Here is a 20,064-nt window from a genome sequence, read left to right as displayed (position 1 = left end):
TGGTTCAGCCTGGGAGCCTTGCCTTGGGAAAATGGGGAAGCAGCAGCTGAATGGGAAATGCTGGGCAGGGCTGCTTTAGGGCCGTGGAGTGATTGTGTGCCACCCTGTGTGTGTGTGTGTGTGTGTGTGTGTGTGTGTCACCCTCTGTGTGTGTGTGTGTGCCACCTGTGTGTGTGACCCTCTGTGTGTGTGTGTGTGTGTGTGTGTCACCCTCTGTGTGTGTGTGCCACCCTCTGTGTGTGTCTGTGTCACCCTGTGTGTGTGTGTCTTGGTTTGGAAAGACAGGAGTCTGCTAAGGAAGGCAGGAGCCTCCCCTGAAATGGAGAATGTAAACCTTCTCCACTCTTCTGAATTGCTATAAATTTTAAATTAAGGGGCTCTCAGGCAAACATATGGGAGCAGGAATAACAGTTCTTTAAGGGGGAAGAAAAAAAAAGGATAAAATAAAACAACGCAGTACACTGGAACAACACTGCCAGAGTCAGAACCCAACCTGACACCCTGTGGGTCAGGCTGTTGGCAGCAGTCCCATTGGAATTGTGGCTCAGCCCTCCTGCAGTGTCAGGCCTGGTTCTGCTGGAGCAGGGATCCTGGAGAAAGGTGCAGTCTCTTCCTCTGAAGATCCAGGGCAAGAGGCAGCTGCTGTTCCTCTGGGAATCCAGTGGAGAAGCTGTGCTGGTGTTCCAGAATCTCCAGATTCTATCCAGGTAGGAATGCTTGGCTCCTCCCTCTGGGCTCACATCTCCCAATGAGATGCTGTAGTTCTTATCAGCCATGCAGTGACATTCAATAGCTGTTATCAGCAGATGTCCCCTCCTGAGGGAGGAGTGATTGTGGTCACTCAAAGAGAGAGACAAGGCAAACTGCCCACTTGACAAAGATAATCTGCCATAGAGATGGGAATTGAAAACATCTTGCATTGCAATCTTCAACAATGTGTCACCCTGTGTGTGTGTCACCCTCTGTGTGTGTGCCACCCTTTCTCTGTGTGTGCCCCCTGTGTTTGTGCCCCCCTGTTCCAGTGCCAGCAGTGCCTTTTCCCCAAGCATGGTGTGGGATGGGTGGGCACAGCCTGCAGTGCCCCTGCAGGGATCTGAGTGTGCCAGGGACACTGCACAGCCCCCACCCCCTGTCCAAACCTCTCCTCAGTTCTGATTTCTGTCTTCTCACAGAGGAACAGATTGTTCTGGTTCCTGGAGGACTGGCACGAGCCTGGCAAGAAATGGAATGAAAGGATTTGTGTGCAACCCCAGGGCACCCCAGGGAATATTCATTCCTGTGTCTTCTCTGGGCTGCCCTGACCCCCAGGCCAGCACTGACTCTGACCCTCATCCATGGAGAAAGTTTCCCAGACTTCAAGATAGACTGGGACCCACAAAAGTGTGCAATAGATTATAGAGAGCAGTGCAGGTGCATCACTGGGTGAGAAATTGAGGGTTTGGGGTTTTTAGTGTGCTGTGGATGGCAGCAAGATGGAGGCACAGGGTGTTGTCCTGGGTTTCTTCTTCATGCTGCTTCTTCCTTCTTCTCCATGGGTTTGGGTGGCATTTTGGAATTGGGCAGAAAAGTCTGCAGTGTGGGATCTGTGGGATCAGTTCTTGGGTTCAAAGGGAAAATAATCCAGGTGTCAGTTCTTAACTGGACAGTTTAGTCTTAGGAGACCTTGTACCAAGAGATTGTTGGCCATTTTGTGCCTTCTAATGAAAAGCTGCAGAACTCAGAGTAGTGAGACTGTTTGACTGATAAGGAATAATAAACACCTGAGTCCCAACATGAAACTGCTGTCTGGAGTGCCTTCAGTGCAGAGCCAGAGGAACCCACAGCTGGCACCATCACAACTGGGACCCCAGTAGATTTGGGGTTTGTCAGGGACTGGCCTTTAAATAAGTTTAGAGACTGAGCTGTACAGAGATGGGCAATGTCTCAGAGCCCTGAATAACAGAACTGGCTTCACAAATAATTTACACAGAGGGACTTGAGGAGTTACACTGCTCCAAACTCAGGTGTACAAGCACTCCCAACATGCTAATCCAGGTTATTCAGGGCCACCCATGCAGTCTTTCTGGGATATGGGATGATCACCTCTTTGGTTTAGTTTATTTCCATCAATACTTCTCATGATTCAAAAATCAATGAACTTCAACTGAAGACTTCAATGAAGTCTCATTTTCAAAGCTGGAAATTTAAAAAAAATTAAAACAACAACTTGAAAAGAACTTCTGTTAAATAATTCAATCTTCATATGAAAGTTTAGGATATAATACAGAAAACAAGTGGGTTTGAACTGAAGCAACCTCAGGTTCTGGTTTCTTCTGCAAGCAAAATAATTTCCTAAGATTACAAAAGGCTTTCACCAAACCACCATAACATTTTTTAGGAAAAGTTTAATCATTCAAAAGTAAAACCCTTTTACCCACTGCAATCCTCTTCAGTGTTTATCTTGAATTTGATGAGAATTTTGCTGTGTGAAGCAGCAGTAAATCTGAGTTGCTTTTATCTTACATGACAAAACTTATCTTATAGTCCAATGCAATGATGATCTTCCAATCTACCTTTCAACAGCTTTCTGTTCAAAAGGATATGCTCAGGAAAATGCTTATTTGGGGCCTTTAGAAATTCCATGTGTTGATTTATTTGAGTTTGAATTCTAGCCTATTTTTCTTTTGAAGTTATACCTTTGATTCTTTAATTTTATTTTTTCTTTAACTCTTAAGTGTGATCACATTCCTGTCACTTAGAACTTCAGACACTTTCATGAGGTTTTCTGCTCCTGATGACAAAGAGGAAGCTGTCAAAACTGCAGAAACATGACTCTGGGAAATTTGGGTTTAATAGAGTTCTTTAGTTTGCCTGATTCCCTACTGCTTTTTGACAGGATACCTCTGGCTTTGCACATTAAGAAGCTTTGGTGCTAATAGTGATACAGAACAGTTTGATCCCTTTTGTAGAGATGAACAGGGCTGAGTTTTCCTGGCATGCTCTAATTCTCCCGAGGGCATTACAGTAATCCCCACGTTTGTCACTTGTCTGTGCTGCAGTGGCCTCCCTGGGGAAGCCTGGCTGCATTGTGCATCTGGGTTTCCTGCAGAGGAGATGAATGCACAGCCACTCAGCTGGGGGGGACACATCTCAGGTGGCCCAGAGTTTGACAGGAGCCTGAGCAGCATTTCCAGCCCACCTCCAGAGCAGCTGGTGCTGATGCCTTAAGTTTGAGCTTTTATATTTTCCAGATTCTGCACTGCATTAGTATATAATTCTGGACTTCATATGAAGTGTCAGCAGTTCCCCTCACAGCTCAGTCACACAGAACAATCCTTTTCCAGCCCAGAACCAAGAACAGCTCAGTCACACAGAACAATCCTTTTCCAGCCCCAGATCCAAGGACACCATTGCAGCTCCAGGCCCAAAAAGTGCAAACAACAGAGAACTGAGGAGAGCAAACTGGGAGGATGGGACTGCATCACCTGGAGCTGGAACTGGACAATTAACCCCAACATGGAAATGGACCAAACTTATTAAAGTGTGAAAACTTGTGACCCTGGATCCATCTTGGATCCATCTTGGGTGGAGCCCTGGTCAGGCTCTTGTGCTGCCCAAGGTGTATCCTTTGAAGGCCTTTAAATAAATCCCTATTTCATTCCTTTATCACTGTCCAGCCTCTGTTCCAGGCATCCTCTCAAGGCATCAGTGCTATCATCCCTTGATATCATGCAATAAATGTTAATTTTTGGCTGCACTCTGCATCTGGGTTTCCAGCAGAAGAGGTGAATGCAGAGCCACTCAGCTGGGGGGAGCACATCTCAGGTGGCCCAGAGTTTGATAGAAATGTGATGCTGGTAGGGAAGAGCAGCATTTCCTGCCCACCTTCAGAGCAGCCAGTGGAAACTACCTTGATATCATGCAAAAAATATTGGTGTTGATTTTTTTCACTTAGGTCTTGCTCAAGGAGGAATTTTTTCTGATTCTGTTGGGTTGCAGGAGTGTTAGTCTATAAAAGCAGGGACAAGGACCATGCTCAGTGCTGCTCCCCTTTGGATTAGAACAGAGAAGGGAGCAGGTATCAGCTGCCTGTGCTGTCTCTTGCTTGATGGCAACCCTGTGGTCTCTCTGTCCCTGGATGGACACAGGCTGCATCTCTGCTGCACAGCCCCCTCTGATCACCCCTCCTGGGAGGGCTGTGGGTCCCAGTGTGTGAGATGAGCTGAGCTGGCAAGTTTGAGCTCCCAGGTTTGTGAGATGAGCTGAGCTGAGCTCCAAGTGTGTGAGCTGAGCTGGCAGGGTGGGAGGTGCTTTGTGTGCTCCCATCCTTGTGCCTTTAGCATGGAGCAGCATCATGGCAGGGGGGATCTTCCTACTGAAGGATCTCTGAGAGCTGTAAGAGTTTGACAAAAAAAAACCCCAAAAAGCATGAACAAACCTGTGGGTGGGTGACTGCAGCTCACTTTATCACAGGCTGAAAGTGAACCTTGCTCAGATCACAGGTGGGTTCCTGGAGCTGGCTGCCTTGTGTTGGTGGCCTCATTGCTGGCTCCCTAAGGAGCTGCAGGAGCTTGGAAAGGCTCTGCCAGGGCAGTAGTGGGAGGAGATCTGTGTCCTTCCACCACTGACTCTGGGCTGGAGCCTCTCTGATGCCAAGCTCTGCTAAAGGCTGCCCAGCCCCTGGCAGTGGGCAGGCAGGGGGGCTCCCGTGGGAGGGGGTGCCCAGGGATTAGATGGAGACATGGGATATTTCCACAGCCCCTGCACCCACTTCTGTCTGTGCTGCCATCCCAGCATGCCCCAACCCTACACAGGATTATAACAATTCTGGTGTTAAAAACAAATTCCTGGAGCACGTATGCCAAATTTTAGCCTGAAGCTCATTTTTACAGCCAAGTTATAAATCTGAAAAGTAAGGATTTGTAATAACAATACTGGTACTATCTTGAAGCCCAGCAATGCTGCTGCTGCTGCTGTGGTGTAGTTTGAAAAAATAATAGTGTGTGGACTAGCTTGTGTTAATTACTCTTAAACCTGTTAGTGTGTTATGCCTGGCAAACCCTGAGGAGCTTAGCTCTCTGTGACAGGAATGGTGTTTAGTTTGGGGTTTACTTTTTTATCAAATGCAAACAAAGAAAAGATTAGACACTTTAATGATTTCATGGTTTAAAATCTCTGTGCTAGAAACAACCTAATTAAATTCCTGACATCATCAGTTTTGTTAGTAAATAGTAACCATGGATGCAGAAGAGTCTTGCATCTCATTACATTCAGCATAGGGTTTCAATACAAGAGCCATTAGATGTGGTGTGGAAGTGGAAAAACAAAGGGAAAGTATGGGACACATTTTTTTTTCTCTCATTGATCCAGAACACAGTCCTGGAAGAATATCTGTCATTAATTAGCAGGGCTTTAATGTAGGGCAGTAGGCCACAGGTTTCCTCTAGTGAATTTTGTAAATGGCAGCACATTGCCCAAGACAGAGGAGACAGAATATATAAAAACTATTAGAACTGCAGGGAATCAGTAATTGAGCAGTGTAGCTAAAGCAAGTGCATATTTCACACTGACTTATGATGGTGTTTGTTGATGTCTCTGTCTCAGGAACAATCCAGTCCAGATAAATAAATAATTTACTGCACCTGTCTTAATGTGGTTTAATAATAATAATAAAAAAATCTAGATTTACTTGGGTAAGTGGTGACAATGCATGTTTAAGCAGGGGTGAATTAGCATGCAGACAGCAAACGTGGGCAGAAGGGAAACAGACTTTCTCATAAAGGAACTGATTAGAATTACTCAATGCCACTCTTTCTTTAACAGGAGATGTACTAGTTAGCACTTCATTTCAATACCAACAACAAACAAATGATGTTCAGTTACCAGGGTTTGGCATAAGACTGGTGTCTTCAAAGGGACTGAGGCTGAGTCAATGAAGTTAGAACAGAGTTTGGTTTGGACTGGTGAATAAATTGGTCCAGTGTGTCTGAAAGCTGCTGTGAGTGCATTTGCCCACTCTGCAGGCCTGGGGGTTTATGCTCAGCCTTGCAAGCAGCAGAAATGGCTCCACAGCCAGTAACAGGCTCCTGATGAGCACACATGCAGCTGTCAGACAGACTGTAATTTTTATGTTAGTAAACAAGCTCATCTTATCAACAAAGGTGCACTGCAGATTGATTGGACAATCACAAGTAAAAATAATACAAAACCCAGAGCACAACCCTGTTCAGATAGCACTGACTTATTTTTCTTCAGTTTCAAAAGGGGGGTTTTCTTTAAAAACAGTGGCCCAGGGCTGATCATATGTTCCTTGATGGATGTGTCAGGTGAGCTTCAGGCACAGCTGCAGAGGGATGCTCCTCCTTCCTTAGAACAAGATGCACACTCTGCAGCTCCTGTTAAATGGCACTGCCTCTTTTCTCCTGAGGAAAACTGGATGATCTGCAGTGGATTGTGTCACTTGGGAAGGAAATTCCCATGGCTTTGAGTGGGAAGGGTCAGAGGCTGCTCTGGGATTCCTTGCACACAAGGCAGTTTTCAAAAGACTGTTCATGTCTCTCCTTTTACTGGTGGGTGGAGTCAAAGAACACTTCATGAGCAAGGATGGCTTAGAAATTTAGCAGGGTATAGCCTTTTTCATATGAGAAAGGGTTTACAGAAACGTTGTCATTGTTTAGGAGTGTTTTAACTGTCAAGTGAATGGAAGAAAAAAGACAAAGAGGAAAAAAAAATAGTTTGTAGCTTTGACAGGGAGATATGGTAGGGGATAAAGAGGCCTGCACTGGAAGCTGCTATCAATCAGAGCTTACCTAGCACATAACACAGCTCAGGAGACCTCTTAAATGTGGAACTTTGTGCAATAGATCTATTCCTGCAACATGTTTATTCCTTTATTACATTTGTGGGAAGAGGAGATTTCACTGCATATTCTGTAGAGTGATGCATAAAATCCATATTTATAATCCTGCTGTATATATTCCACATGTTTCATCACCAGTATATTAATTTGTTATATGGATTTCTTCTTTGCAGCCAGGCCCTCTTTTAATGAGAAATTTCAGTGTCCTCGGAGAAATTATGAAAAAAAAAACCCCAGTAGTTCTTTTTTTTTCTGATTTATTTGTATATCATGTGCTTTACATCATCTTGGTGCCCACAAAAGGACTTACTAAATCTAATGGGGAAATTAAATAGCTGTATTGCTACCTTAGAACATTGTTAGGCTGATTTAATTTGAAATTAATGGTTAACACTTGAGAACTGTCTTTTTATAAGCAGAAATTCTGTTCCTTTTCTAACATGTGTTTACTATATCAGAATGCCTTTCATCAGCCAGTTGGAATAACTCTTATGAATGGAGGTTTCTTTTCTTATATATCATTTTCATTTCATTAGTTATAGTGTTTTGTCATCTGGAGAGAGCATTTGGCTTTAGAAAGGAAAAAAAATTGCTTTGTTTTAACTACCAAAAAAGTGAAAAGAAGCAAATAGAAACCAGAGACATTCTCTAAAAATGGGAAATGCTCAAGAACTCATGCATAGCATCTAGCCTATGGATGGATAATGATGCTTATTTTTTTTAAACTGGGGAAAAATCTGCTTTCTTGTAAAAATACTAAATAGCAGTAAAATACCACATTTCAAATGTGAAGTTTGTAGTACCAAGAGCTTTGGCTCTAGTCCAGCTCTGCTTTTGTTGGTACAGCCCCTGGCATTCAGCTGGCAGGGCAGGGGATTGATGGCTGAGGCCAGATCTCTTCCTGCACAGAGAAATTACCCTCCCCAAAATGGTCTGATCCAAATGATTCCTCAGTCAAGAAGTGTTGAGGGGTAAATGCATCCTCCAGGGGCTGCCATAGCTGATGTAGGGCTGTGCTCCTCAGAAGATACAAGGTTTTACAGCTGATTTTTTTTTCTCCATATGAAATACTTAGAGCTGGCTTTGCTTTTAACAGTAAGTTTTTTGTTTCTATTTGAAGTTTTACCTCCTCTGGAGATTTGCCCCAACTTGCTGAAATCTTACAATTGATGAAATTCACATTTTCTGTGAAATTCCTGCCCTCTTTTAGGTGGGATTCTAAATGAGTGACAGTGCCTTTTTCAGCAGGGTGCCTCCTCACAGGAGAGGCTCCCTCTGGAGAGGGCAGCCCTTGTGTGCCCATTTCTGTCAGCTAATTGCAATTGCCTGGCCATTGCTGCCACCTCCAAGCCCCCTGTGCTCTGCCAAAGCAGAAATTATGAAAAAAACCCCAGGTATTCTTTTCCTTGCAGTCAGACAGAGAGGGTCAGAGATTGTTCTCTTGGCTCTGGCAGCTTCAGTGAGCTGCCCTATCCTTGCAGCAGGGGAATGCAGATTTATCCTGGTGTAACAAGGGGCACGGGAGGGAGTTGTTTGGGTGATTTCCCTGTTCCAGTGAACAGCTGTGGAAATCCTGATTGCCAATTTCTGTAGATGTTCATCTTCCCTTTGGTATGAAACAAGGACTGGGGAAGAGGTGTCTTTCCAGAAAGGAAATAAAATGAAGAAAAATTATTCAGTGCAGGCAGCTTGACATAAAGAATGCTTTTTGTACTTTTCCTATGAAGGAATGTAGCACCTAAAAAGTGCTTCATGCCTATTTTCTCATGGCTGAACTGAGATATCAATAGAGTGGAATTTTCCTACTAAAAGAAATTCTTCAATCAGAAGAATTTGGAGTGGACATAATTGTAGCTCCCTGAATTTTTAGCCTGGGGATTAAAACATACATTTAGATTTTTCAAGAGTTTCTAGGAAGGGGCTGAAAGCCTGGGCTGATCAGAATCAGGAGGACCTTAAATGCCTAGAAGGAGCATGTCTGCCATGAACATCAGTTAGCAGGATTATCTCCCATTCCTCTTTCCAGCAAGATGTTTCCCTTGAGAACATTTTCAGGATATTTTTGGCTGTTCTCCTTTCTTCAAAAGCGCTGGTGCTAAGGAGAAAAAAAGAAAAAAATAAAAGGCAAGAGCCCTACTGATGAGGGACAGAAAGGAGGATCCCTTCTGGCCACAAGCTTGGCGTGGTATTGAAAATAGTGGGGAAAATAGAACAAAAAGGAATTTGTCAAGTTCCTGTTGCCAGTTGTGGGAAGGGTTTTCTGTTGCATTAGGAACAGAGTCTCTCTGAGTCAAATAGCAACCTCTGATGTGTTATTGCAACCAGATGCTCCTAGATGCTGCCAAGTTGGGCAGGTTTCCCTCTTCTATCACCTCTATGTAAGCATCTGCTCTCAGCTCCTCTGAATGAATTTACTGAATGAAGAAAAGTCCAGAGGAAAATTCCTGGTGGTGGAGTGCCATGTAACTTGAAATAACTCTGACCCTGGCAACAATAGGTCAGCAAAAATATGAAAAAAACCCCCTTGGGTTCCTGTAGTTCAGAGCTAGTTCCTGTAAAGTAGATTGGATATCTCAGAGGTGGGGCTGTCTCACCTCCTGTGCTGAGCCATGACAGATCATAACAGGCTTGCCAAAAAGATGTTTTGCTGTCACAGCTCACCTGTGGATCCCTGTGTGCACAGTGGTAGTGATTCAGAACAGCTAATTAGACAATTAATTACTGCTTTGCTGAGGCAGCCCACACCCATTGCACAGCCACCTCAGGCTTTTGAGGAATTGCATCAGCTTTTTGCATTTGTTCTGTTTGGAAGAGGGACTGGGAATTGGCCCAGAGAGAAATCCCAATTGGCTTAGGGCTGTAAGTGTCAAAGGTGGATTACCCAAAATGTTGGCCCTAAGACAAAGACAAGAGCAGTTGTCTTTCCTCAGGAGGAAATGAAATCTAACAGCCTGCATGAGTCATGCATTTTTAGCACATCAGCTTTCACTCCATTGCCAGAAAATGCACTAAATACATAGGACTGTGTGTGTCTGAAGTGAAGGCATATTTCAAAGCTCTGGCAGTGGCAGTGCTAACACGCTGGGCTGTCAGTGCCATTGCTCTCCAAGCACCTCCCAATTCCTGCTTGGTTCTTCCTCGTGCATTGTCCTCTCTCTCACATGTTAGTAAGAAACATCCTCTGACCATCAGCAAAGAGATGTTCAGTTCTGCCTTGAATGGGGTCAAAAAGAGCCAGGTGACCATTTCCAGCAGCTTGGATTTGCTGTCTCCCTGTCACCACCTTTACCAAGAGCTCCCTCCCGTGCTCTCCTGGGCTGAATGCTGCTGTGTATGAGGTTTCTGGATATTTGCAACTCACAGGAGCATTTCCCTCTTTGGCTTTGGTGACAAACCATTTTCTGTATGATTTCTGTATCAACATGTTCACCAGTCCTGTCCAGACTCATAGGGAGCCAGTACCTCCTTCTGTCATCACCATTTCCTGGTGCAAGTTTGAGTGCTGATGTTGAGTTGGTGAGCATGGCATGGATAATGGAGAAAGGAGAGAACTGATTGTATCAGGCAGCTTGGAAAATTCATCTAGCCAAATAAAACCAAAATTTTACCAAAATTCAAATTTAGCAAAATTCATTTTGGGTAGCGAAACATTCCTGGATAAAACTTGGATCAAACTTTTGCTTTCAACTAGCATCTTTGTTGGAGTCATTAACTTGGTGTCTTTTAAATCCAAGCTGCCCTCCCCTGTGAGATGATACAAAGGAAATTACAAAAGATCGATTTCACACTGTAAGCTTGACCTTTTTTAAAGACAAACCATGCAGACTCATAGCTGGATGCTCATATGTTTCAAACAACATTGCAAAAAAAAGCTTGCTGAATCATTGTAAATAATTCTAATATTAAAGATTCTGTACACAGAAAATAGAGTTCTGCATTAAAAAAATCCTTGCCACCAAAAGGAATATTAAGGAAGATTGTCTATTAGTCAATTAAGGCAACTCTCCTTTTTATTCTCATTCTGTGCCCTTGGAAAATATCCCCACCGTGCAAGATGATTGCCTTGTTTTGTTAATTATTGTATTGTTAATTGTTGCCTTGCAAGAGGCAGGTTCAGATGGGCACTGGTGCAGATGAGCTGCTTGTGAAGTCCTCAGCCTGATGTATTTGGTTAGCACAGCAGCCTGGAACAGGGACGCTGTATCCATGCATCACACACTTACCTACAGAGCAATACATGAGGAATAGCTTTAATACATGAGAAATTGGTTTAAGCTTGGAATATTCTTTGTCTGTGCTGGCACAAACAGTGTATAAAGGCTGATTAATAGTGGTTCTTCAGAGCCTTATGCCTCTTGCCTGGAGTGCAGATATCAGAGTGTAAAATCTGGCAGAGAGGGCCATGGAATGGATTTGTAATGGTCTCTGAAGGGTCTGGGGCTCCATAAGCCAGTTAATGGATTGCACACAGCCATATGCAGCACTCCCATTTCTTATGGCTATAATGGAATAATAGTTTTCATTTAATAACCAACCCAAGTATAATTCAATACAAAGACATATTATATTCCATTTCAGCAAATGAAGCATGCCACAGCTTAAGTGGTATATCAGAGCTAAAAAACCCCCTGCTCATACTCTGTGTTTTCCTTCACAAAGAAGCTTGCCACATATCAACATCTTTAAGTGCAAATTCTGGTTGTGAGTATATACCTGGTCCTGGTATTCAGTTTATTGATGACTTTTAAGGCTTTGTTTTGGATAGATCTATGCCCCTAAGTCACAGCTTAAAGGGCTAAATTCCTGCACGCTGACTTCAGCCATTGAGCAGAGCTGTGGTTAATACATTGTTTGATGGAAGGTTTAGAAACCCTATTAAGAAAGCATTGACACCCTCAGCTTCAGGCTGAGGTCCTCCCAGTGAGCTGGGAGTGCTGACTTGGAGGGCAAAGATTCTGCAGAACGTGGGTGTGATCCTCAGGAGTCACAGATGGCAGCAGCCCCTGTCTCTGCATGGCCAGAGATGAACTTGTACAGCAGCACCAGGCCCCAGCAGACCTGTCCCAAGGCTCACTGGGGCCAAAGGAGCTCTGCACTGGTTTTGAGGAGTTTTGGATCACACACACACACAGCTGGTCACAAGTAGAAAAACCTGATTCATTCCACTCTCCAACTGTGTGAAGAACTTGGGATAACTTGCCTTGGGGTCCACATTTGTCCCAGATTGACTGTGCAGGGCAGAAACCCACTTATAACCAGCCCTGGATTTGGTTTTGAAGAAAGAAAATGAGCAGTGTGGAATAGGAAGTGCTATCAGCACTGAGTAATCTGTACTTCAAAGTCAAACAAAGCTTGCCTGTTACTTTGTGAAATACGGGTGGGATTTATCCTCAGTTCTGTCACTAAAAATTGCCTGTAAGGAATCTCAGCAGTCAGTGAGAATAGATGGCTCAGAACCCAGCTATGGCTCTAGGGACCATCACAAATCTCAGGATGTCTCCCAAGTGCTTGATTTGTGCAGATGATGCTCTGATTTAGCAGAAAGTTGCATATAAACTCGTGTCGCCAGCAGCCTCCATTTGCGTCATAGATGCAGAGGCTCGAGAGAGTACATTATTCCAGCAAATGTCAGCATTAATTTATCCTTGCTCAGGGCTCATCTGCCTTTTCCTGCAGTCTCTTGGAGAAGAGAGATTACAGCCATGTGCATGAAGAATTTGGTGTCCAGCAGATGAGGCCAGGAGAGCAGTGTGAGCTGAGGGAGGGGTGCCAGCAGCCTGGCCCCAAACACAGCAGCTGTGTCACTGCTTGTTCCACCCTCTGTTTGTGAAAGCACCACGAAACTCGTGCCATTAAGAAGCTGCAGTGATGTGGCCCCAGAGGAGTTGCAATAGAAATTGCTGATCTGCTGGCAAGGGCCATGAGTACAGGGAAAAAACTTGAACTGAAATTGGTGAACATTAAGGGCTGTTCCCACAGCAGGACTGGGGCTAAAGGGGTTGAACGTCCCTGTTTTACTCAGGTGGTGAATTGCAGCAATTGCTGTGCTACTCATGAGCAAAACCAACTAGGAAAAGTTTGCACTCACACACAGGGTTTAACTGAGCTGTTGCATTCAGGTTCTGTCCCTTTGAAAAGCACTTTTCAGCTCCAGGATCACTTGTTGCATTATATTTCAAGTCACTGTATGGTATGATGGGAAAGCAGCAAAAGGCAATTTTCAGTATTTAAACAAAAGAAACCAGTGGTTAAATATAGTTTTTAAAAACCACAGTGGTATGTGTAGCAGATATCATACACTAAAATGTAACCCAGTGTGCTACTCTTTATTTTTCTGATTCTGTATCACACTTGCTCAGTTTGCAAAGGTGCTGAGTGTTTCCACTTACAATGATCCTACAGAAGAAGTTATGCAGAGACTTCCCCAAATCTGCCATTTCCAGCTCCTGCTCTGAGGGACACCTCTACAAGTCCATTTGCAGTGAATGCACTGGGCAGTTGCTGGACCAAAAAGAAACTGTGGGACTTGCTGCCAGAACTGTGAAACCAGGAAGCTTTTCACAGTTTTCTTGAAGTGTGGACTTCCACTCCAGAACCCTCCTGTTGGAAATGTTTATCACAAAGTCTTCTGCAGTGAGATCTTTAGCAAGAGTGTTTGTCTAAAACTGACAACAGTGAATGCCAATTAGAAAAAGCTCTTCACAACGTGTATTTTTTTATGAATAGCATATTTTAACCAAATGTGCTTCAGACAGCACAGGCAAACTTCCCAGGCATATTTCAGCAGTGACTTGTGCCTGTTCTGCTCTTGCTGATCCAGTCTCTAGGCTATCAAGCTGCTGTTGCCCTTCATAATGAAGTGGACTAGGAATATTATATGAATTTAACATCTGGAAGTTGGACTTGGTGAAATGTGGTGCTTTTTTCATGTCTCTCACTTTGTACATCTCTCCTCTGCAGATTGCACTGATAAATGATGGTCTGTCTCCATGCCAGCAGTTTTTAGCACAGTCCTGCCCTCGAGCCCATCATACACCCAGTGGGTCTCTCTCTATGCAGACTGTGGCTGACTTGTGCTGAGTGACTCTGCAGGGGCTCCTGTCCAAAAGTGCCAGGCAAGCTGAAGGATGTCTGCAGAGCCCACTGTCTGTCTCCTCTGAGCACCACCTGACCTCTGGAGATGGGCTTGAGTAGGAGTCTTGGCACCTGGGATGGGTTTGGGCAGGATTTGACTTCAGGGAATGAGGCGAGTTTGTGGCTGTTAAATTTAATTCTGAAGGCATGTTCTTAGGCTGGAAAATATAATTATACAGCATCTGGTCCTCTAGAGTACATTTTCTATAGCAACAAAAGTTATCTTCAGGACCTACTCCAGCTCCCTGCTGGTTGCTGGTGCCAGTGATGCTGTGTGATGCTGATGCCAGTGATGCTGACTGGAGCATGCTTTGGTTAAAGGAAGGTGCTGGGTGCTGGCTGTGTGATAAATCTCACCAGGATTCTTGTTGGATCTCCTGGGGTAATTCCCACAACCAAACCACAGGGAAAGGAGTGATTGCTGTGCCAGGGCTTCCCGTGGAGCCTGCATTCCCACATTAGCAGGTGGGAATGCTGAAGGCTGACTCTGCCCTAGACACTGGTCCTAGCACCCTTTGCAGATGCCAGGTGGGGAAGCAGGTGGGTGGAAGGCACGTGCTGCCATCAGCTGAATGAGCAGGTGATGTCAAAATCATGCTGTGCATCATGGTGGCAACCAGCCTGCTTTTGTCTCACTGCATGAAGGGCTGTGCTTTTTCACCAGGCTCAACCTGTGCATGAGAAATCCAGAGCACTGTCCTCCCCTGTTTCCTGTACTCCTGACAGACATAATCCCCCTGTGCTGCTGCAGTCCTGCAGCCCTTCATGCTGGAGGGCAGCTGCAGAAACTTGTGCCTGGCCCTGTTTGCACCTATTTAACCCTGGGTTTTTACCCTTCACAGCCTCCCATGAAGGAGGAGGTGCTGCCACTCTGTGTGGTCCAGCACAGAGGGACCTTCACTCTGGACACACGAGGCTGAACAGGTCTGTGTGTGCACACCAGTGGCAGTGGGAGCAGCAGAAAGGCTCTTGGTGTGCACAAGTTCTCATTAAAGAGGTTTAATTTACCCCTGTGTGGGACAGAGAACAATGCTGCTGTACAGTACAGTGGTTCTGAGCCATGAAGTTTTGCTACAAAGCTGAGCACATACTCAAACATTCTGAGGACAGAAAGCAGTGGCTGGTGGGAATGGTAATGTGAGGTGTCAAAGGAGTTTGTTTATTTTGATAAACTAGTTGATATTCTAGGATGCTTTTTCTTGTGTTGAAAAAGTGTCAGTCTTAGCGAGGAACTTTGCTATTGATGACCTTTCATGTAAAGTTGCAAGGCAGAAAGCAAAGATAAACAACTTGAACAATACAATTAAGGCAAACCCAGAATTCAGTCAATGAGAGACATCAGTTTTAAGTAAATCATCCCATGGAAACAGAGCTATTTGAAAATGCAGTGGCATCGCTTACAGTACAGTGGGCAATTAGTTTTAATTAACTTCAAATTCTGACACATAGTTAAAAATCAGCTCTTCTGAGTGCCCAGCTAGAAAAGTGGAAGTTGGGGCATTTTGTTCTGCTCGAAAAAGCTATTACAAATATCCTAATGATGCTATTCACACTTCTATTATAAATTTTATGTGATCTTTTAAATTTTTTATGAAATAGTACTTTTGGAAGATGATCTTGTTCCATACCATAAGCTTTTGAATAAGGGCACTATTTTCTAAGAAGAATAAATTGAAGTTTTAGAAGCAGTTTTGAATTCAATGCCAATGTCTGTTAACAAAGTCCAACATGTCGTGGTCTTTACCTGTCAGGGAGGAATCAGGCAGGAGTCTTGTAAAGCTATCAGAAATTATACACAGCAAACATGTTGTGATCTTTACCTGTCAGGGAAGAAAAAGCCAGGAATACTTGTAAGGCTATCCGAAATTATAGGCAGCTTTTGATGTGTATTTTAAAGTTAAATTCAGCACTTTAAATGTGATGTGTGTCTCACCATGGGAGCCCCCAGTGCAGATTTTGTGGGAGGTGAACTGCTCAGAGAAGCATGAATGCCCTGTCACAGCCTGTCCACACATCCCTCTTCCCTGGGCATCCAGTCTGACTTTTTCAATATGAAACTTATTTCCCTTATTAGTATTTTGCAGTAAGCAAAACCAGAGCTAGATGCTTCTGCTGGTGTTATGCAGCCTTAACTCCTTGAGTAATCTTCTTGATTTCCCTTGGGCTGTGAGGCAGCTTCTCACATGAGAAAGTTCAGAATACTCTTGCTTGTCCCAGTTAAATTAATTTGTATGCTGAGCCATGCAGGTGAGGGCAAAGAATATATTCATTTACTCAGCTGCTCAGTGACCAGGATGCTTGGGGAAGAATTCAGACAGAAAGAGCTGGTATTGCTGAGATGGGAAGGCTGATACCATGCAGTCACCTTCCCATGGTGTTCCTCTTGGACTGTATCACTCATCAGCCCTGGGAGGTGCTGTTTTTCTGAGTCATTAAAATCTGTGTGTTTTCCTCTTTACATTTCCAGTGAGATTTTGAGATAACTATTTCTCAGGGCAGGTTTTTTATGAGCAAAAAGCTGCTGTTTAGGCTGATGTTCTCAGCTCCCAGCAGTCTCTGGGGGCCAGGATGGGACTTGGAACAGATCTAGAGAGGGAGAATTCTGATATGCTGTACACGGTGTAATCTCTAAATAAGCACAGCAGGTCTGATCTCTGTCATAGGAGATAAGTCAAGGGGCTGAAGGATTTTTGGTCTGATACAAAATAATTGTTCTCACACTGTTGAAGCACTGGAAAAAAGATGAAAAAGTGGAAGTATCTTCAGAATTGTCTATAGGATGTTTTCTCTCAACTAGTGGCTGTCCTGACTTGCTGGGTGGTCACATCAATTGTATTTCTTCCATAGATCTTTGATTAGTTGGTGGTCTAATAATTTTTTTCAAAATTAGTGTTTTGGTACAGTTAATGGCTGTGCTTTTCAGGCATGATGGGGTTTTTTCAGGGCAAAAAACATACCACAGGCACTTCTAAGGTGTGCATTTCAATAGGTCTGGTAAAGTGAAAAATATCCCTGAAATAATGAGGTAGCACAGGAATACTGAATTCTGACCATCAAAAAGGGCTGCACACATTTTTTCTGTGTGGAGTACATGCAGCATGGGAAACAATTCATGGTGTGGCAGCATGATCATTCTCTTTGTGCTCAGTACTGGGAGGGAAGGAGAAGAGAAGAAAATGGGATCTCTAAGAAAAAAAAAAAAGGTAGGCATAGACTGGTAATTTTTCTAATAGGTTCATATGTTCATCATTTAACAGGATGAGAAAATTTTAAGTAAAATCACCAGAAATAATTTTCTAGCAGTGCTTTTTAGTCTTGGCATATTTATGAATATTTCATGCATGACTTTTTTACTATTAAGATCTATATTTAAAATTTCATACTCAGCTTTAAAGTTTGCTCTGACTTGAAATAGTCTTCAGAAAATTAAACTTTCTCAAAAAGAGAAACACCAGAAAATTATAAAAACCTGAAAAAGGAAACTAGTCTTAATTACAGATGGAGGCTTTTACACTTCTTTTGAGGATGATTAAGTTGTTTTTTAAATGAAAATCAGCATGCCATTTGACATAAATAGGTTCCTTAATTTTACTTCTGTCCACTGAGTTCTTCAGGTTCTTCAGTGAAACATGTACCTTGAAGAACTGGACCTCCACAGATAAACTAAGGCTGTGCAGATTGGATTGCTGGCTTTCCTGGCATGGCTGAGACACAAACAGCAAGGCTTTCCTTGGGAAGCCAAACTGGCAAGGGCAGACCTCGTGCCCATTAAGTCCCATTGGTGGAAAGTCCAGTTGGAGATTGAGCTTCTCTTAACCATAAGGGAATTAGTCCAGCTTCCATTTAAATCACTGGCACAGCTCCAGCTATATTCAACCAGAGAAGGGCTGAGGCAGCAGGCACACAAAACCCTGTTTCTAAGCCTGATCCCAGCTTTTTCTTACACATCCAAAGCTCATGCTGAGTGCTGTGGTCACTTTAGCAGGATTAGGCTGAGCGGATTGTTTGGGCAGATTTCTGTGGCCATTCATTGTAAGAACTACTGATACAGTTCTCAGTGATGTACAGTTGATAAATATTCATTTGTTAAAATACAAGACACCTGTTGACAAGGTAAACTGTGATTGTTCCAAGCAAATTGCTCAAGTGTGGTAGAATGTCATGCACAATAATTGGCTAAACAGCTCTGGTGCTCGCTGCAGCCTGCTCCAGCAAAGCCCTCAGGCGTGTGTTTGCCATTAAGCACCTGCCTACCTCCACTCCAGCCACTCTGACTGCTCTGCTGTGTGTGGAGCGTGTGTTTTGGAGAATTGGGGGCTGAATTCCAAGGAGCCCACTGTATCCTGCCCGTGGTGAGTGTTCCCAGTCCTCTGGGAAGCCAAGCACAACTCTGGGTTTGAGGATCACTTTGCAGGCACAGAGCCCTGGAGCGCCTGTCACTTCTCACTGGCTGGGTTTAAGCAGCAATCTTGGATGCTCAGTGGTGCCAGAAGGTTCTCATTTGTCACCTAAGCAGTGTCAGGAGGTGTGACAGGGAAGTGTCACCCCTGGGATGCATTTACCTGTGGACTGTGTGCATGCACATCACCTGGGGCAGCTCGGGTGATAACAGCTATCTCACTGTTACACCTCATTGTCATGCACATTATCAGGGGCAAAAACACACACCTGAGCAGTGTGTGGAAAGCTCTACTTTTATTCTTTTGGAAGAGGGGGGGAAAAATATTAAATTCCAGCCTGAAACACATCATCTTTATTTAATGCTTCTCAGTATAGGTATCACAAAATCATGAGAAATGTAAATGTTTCCTTATGTAATGAAGTAACCAGTATTCCATGTATGGACATTCCACTTCACTGACTTTTCTGCTGGGCACAGGAACAATTCTGGTTCCTTAGCAGGATTTTGAGGCAGGGAGGGGAGTTGGAGATGATGTAATGGGCTGTCCTCTGCTAACAATATGAGGACCAATTACAAATAAGTGACATAACTTAAAAAGACAGGTGATGAAAAGAACACCCATCATACAAAGATGAGGCACTAAAATCATGTTAGGAAAGAACTAGGGATTTGAATTTGCCACCCACTGAAAACAATAGCAAAACCCCCACTGAATTAAATGCCTCAAGCCCTTGCACAGGACTGATTCAATGCTATTCATAGAACAACGTATGTGCCAAATAATGCTGTTATTTGTCAAGTAAATTATTTGTCAGATCCATCATCCTGCCGTTTCTTTTCTGGCAGAACTCCCACTGAAGTCAAATGGGGGTATTGTCTGAATAAAGTCTTTAAGAATTGGGCCCGAGGTTAAACAAAATGCAACTGGGGGCAACTTGTTATAACATCTTCCTTGGGCTCATAAACCCACATGATGGACAATAGTTTGGCAGCTGGGGTACTGTGCCTTATGATGCTGATTTGTTCTGTCACTGATGCTGATTATTCCCTCATCTCTCTTTAACCTACCTGTTGCCACCTTGATTTGTTCCTGTGTGTGTGTGTAACTTCAGCCTTGCTGGGTGTATAACCTGCCTCCATGCCCATGGGCTCTGGCCTTGCTGGGGCTCAGCCCTTTTGGTGTGCTGGCTTGCTCCATCGTGTCCTGGGCTCTTGTGTGACCTTGGAAAGCTGCAGGATGAGCCAGAGACTGCAGCTCTAAACTGGGTGAGCAGAGGGCTTTCAAGGTGACTTGTTCTCTGCTTTTGAATTAAGAAGCCTGATTATACGGCTGGTCTGTTCTTCCAGTTTGTTTTTTATTTTAGTTTATGAGTTAAATGGTTGACATCAAATTGCTTGTGGTTTTTATTCTCAAAAAAAGGGGAAATTAATCTCTTGTTGTCTTGATAGGAACAAAGTTAATACAAGTAAATTGCTTAAAGGATTTGTGCTTCTAGCTATTAAAATACAACTTAGGCAACTTCAGCACTTGAGTTCAGCCTCTCATTACGACCTATGGGAATGTATAATGGTTAAATTAGCTGCAGGTGGGCTCCCCTGCTGCTCCAGAAGCACATTAGAAGCATCTTGAGGGTTGCAAGCAACCTTCAAGAAATCAGACATAACGGCCCCAAACAATAGTCATTCTTGT

Source organism: Agelaius phoeniceus, chromosome 10, assembly GCF_051311805.1.
Source record: "Agelaius phoeniceus isolate bAgePho1 chromosome 10, bAgePho1.hap1, whole genome shotgun sequence".
Taxonomy (NCBI): Eukaryota; Metazoa; Chordata; class Aves; order Passeriformes; family Icteridae; genus Agelaius; species Agelaius phoeniceus.
This window is presented reverse-complemented; position numbering follows the sequence as displayed.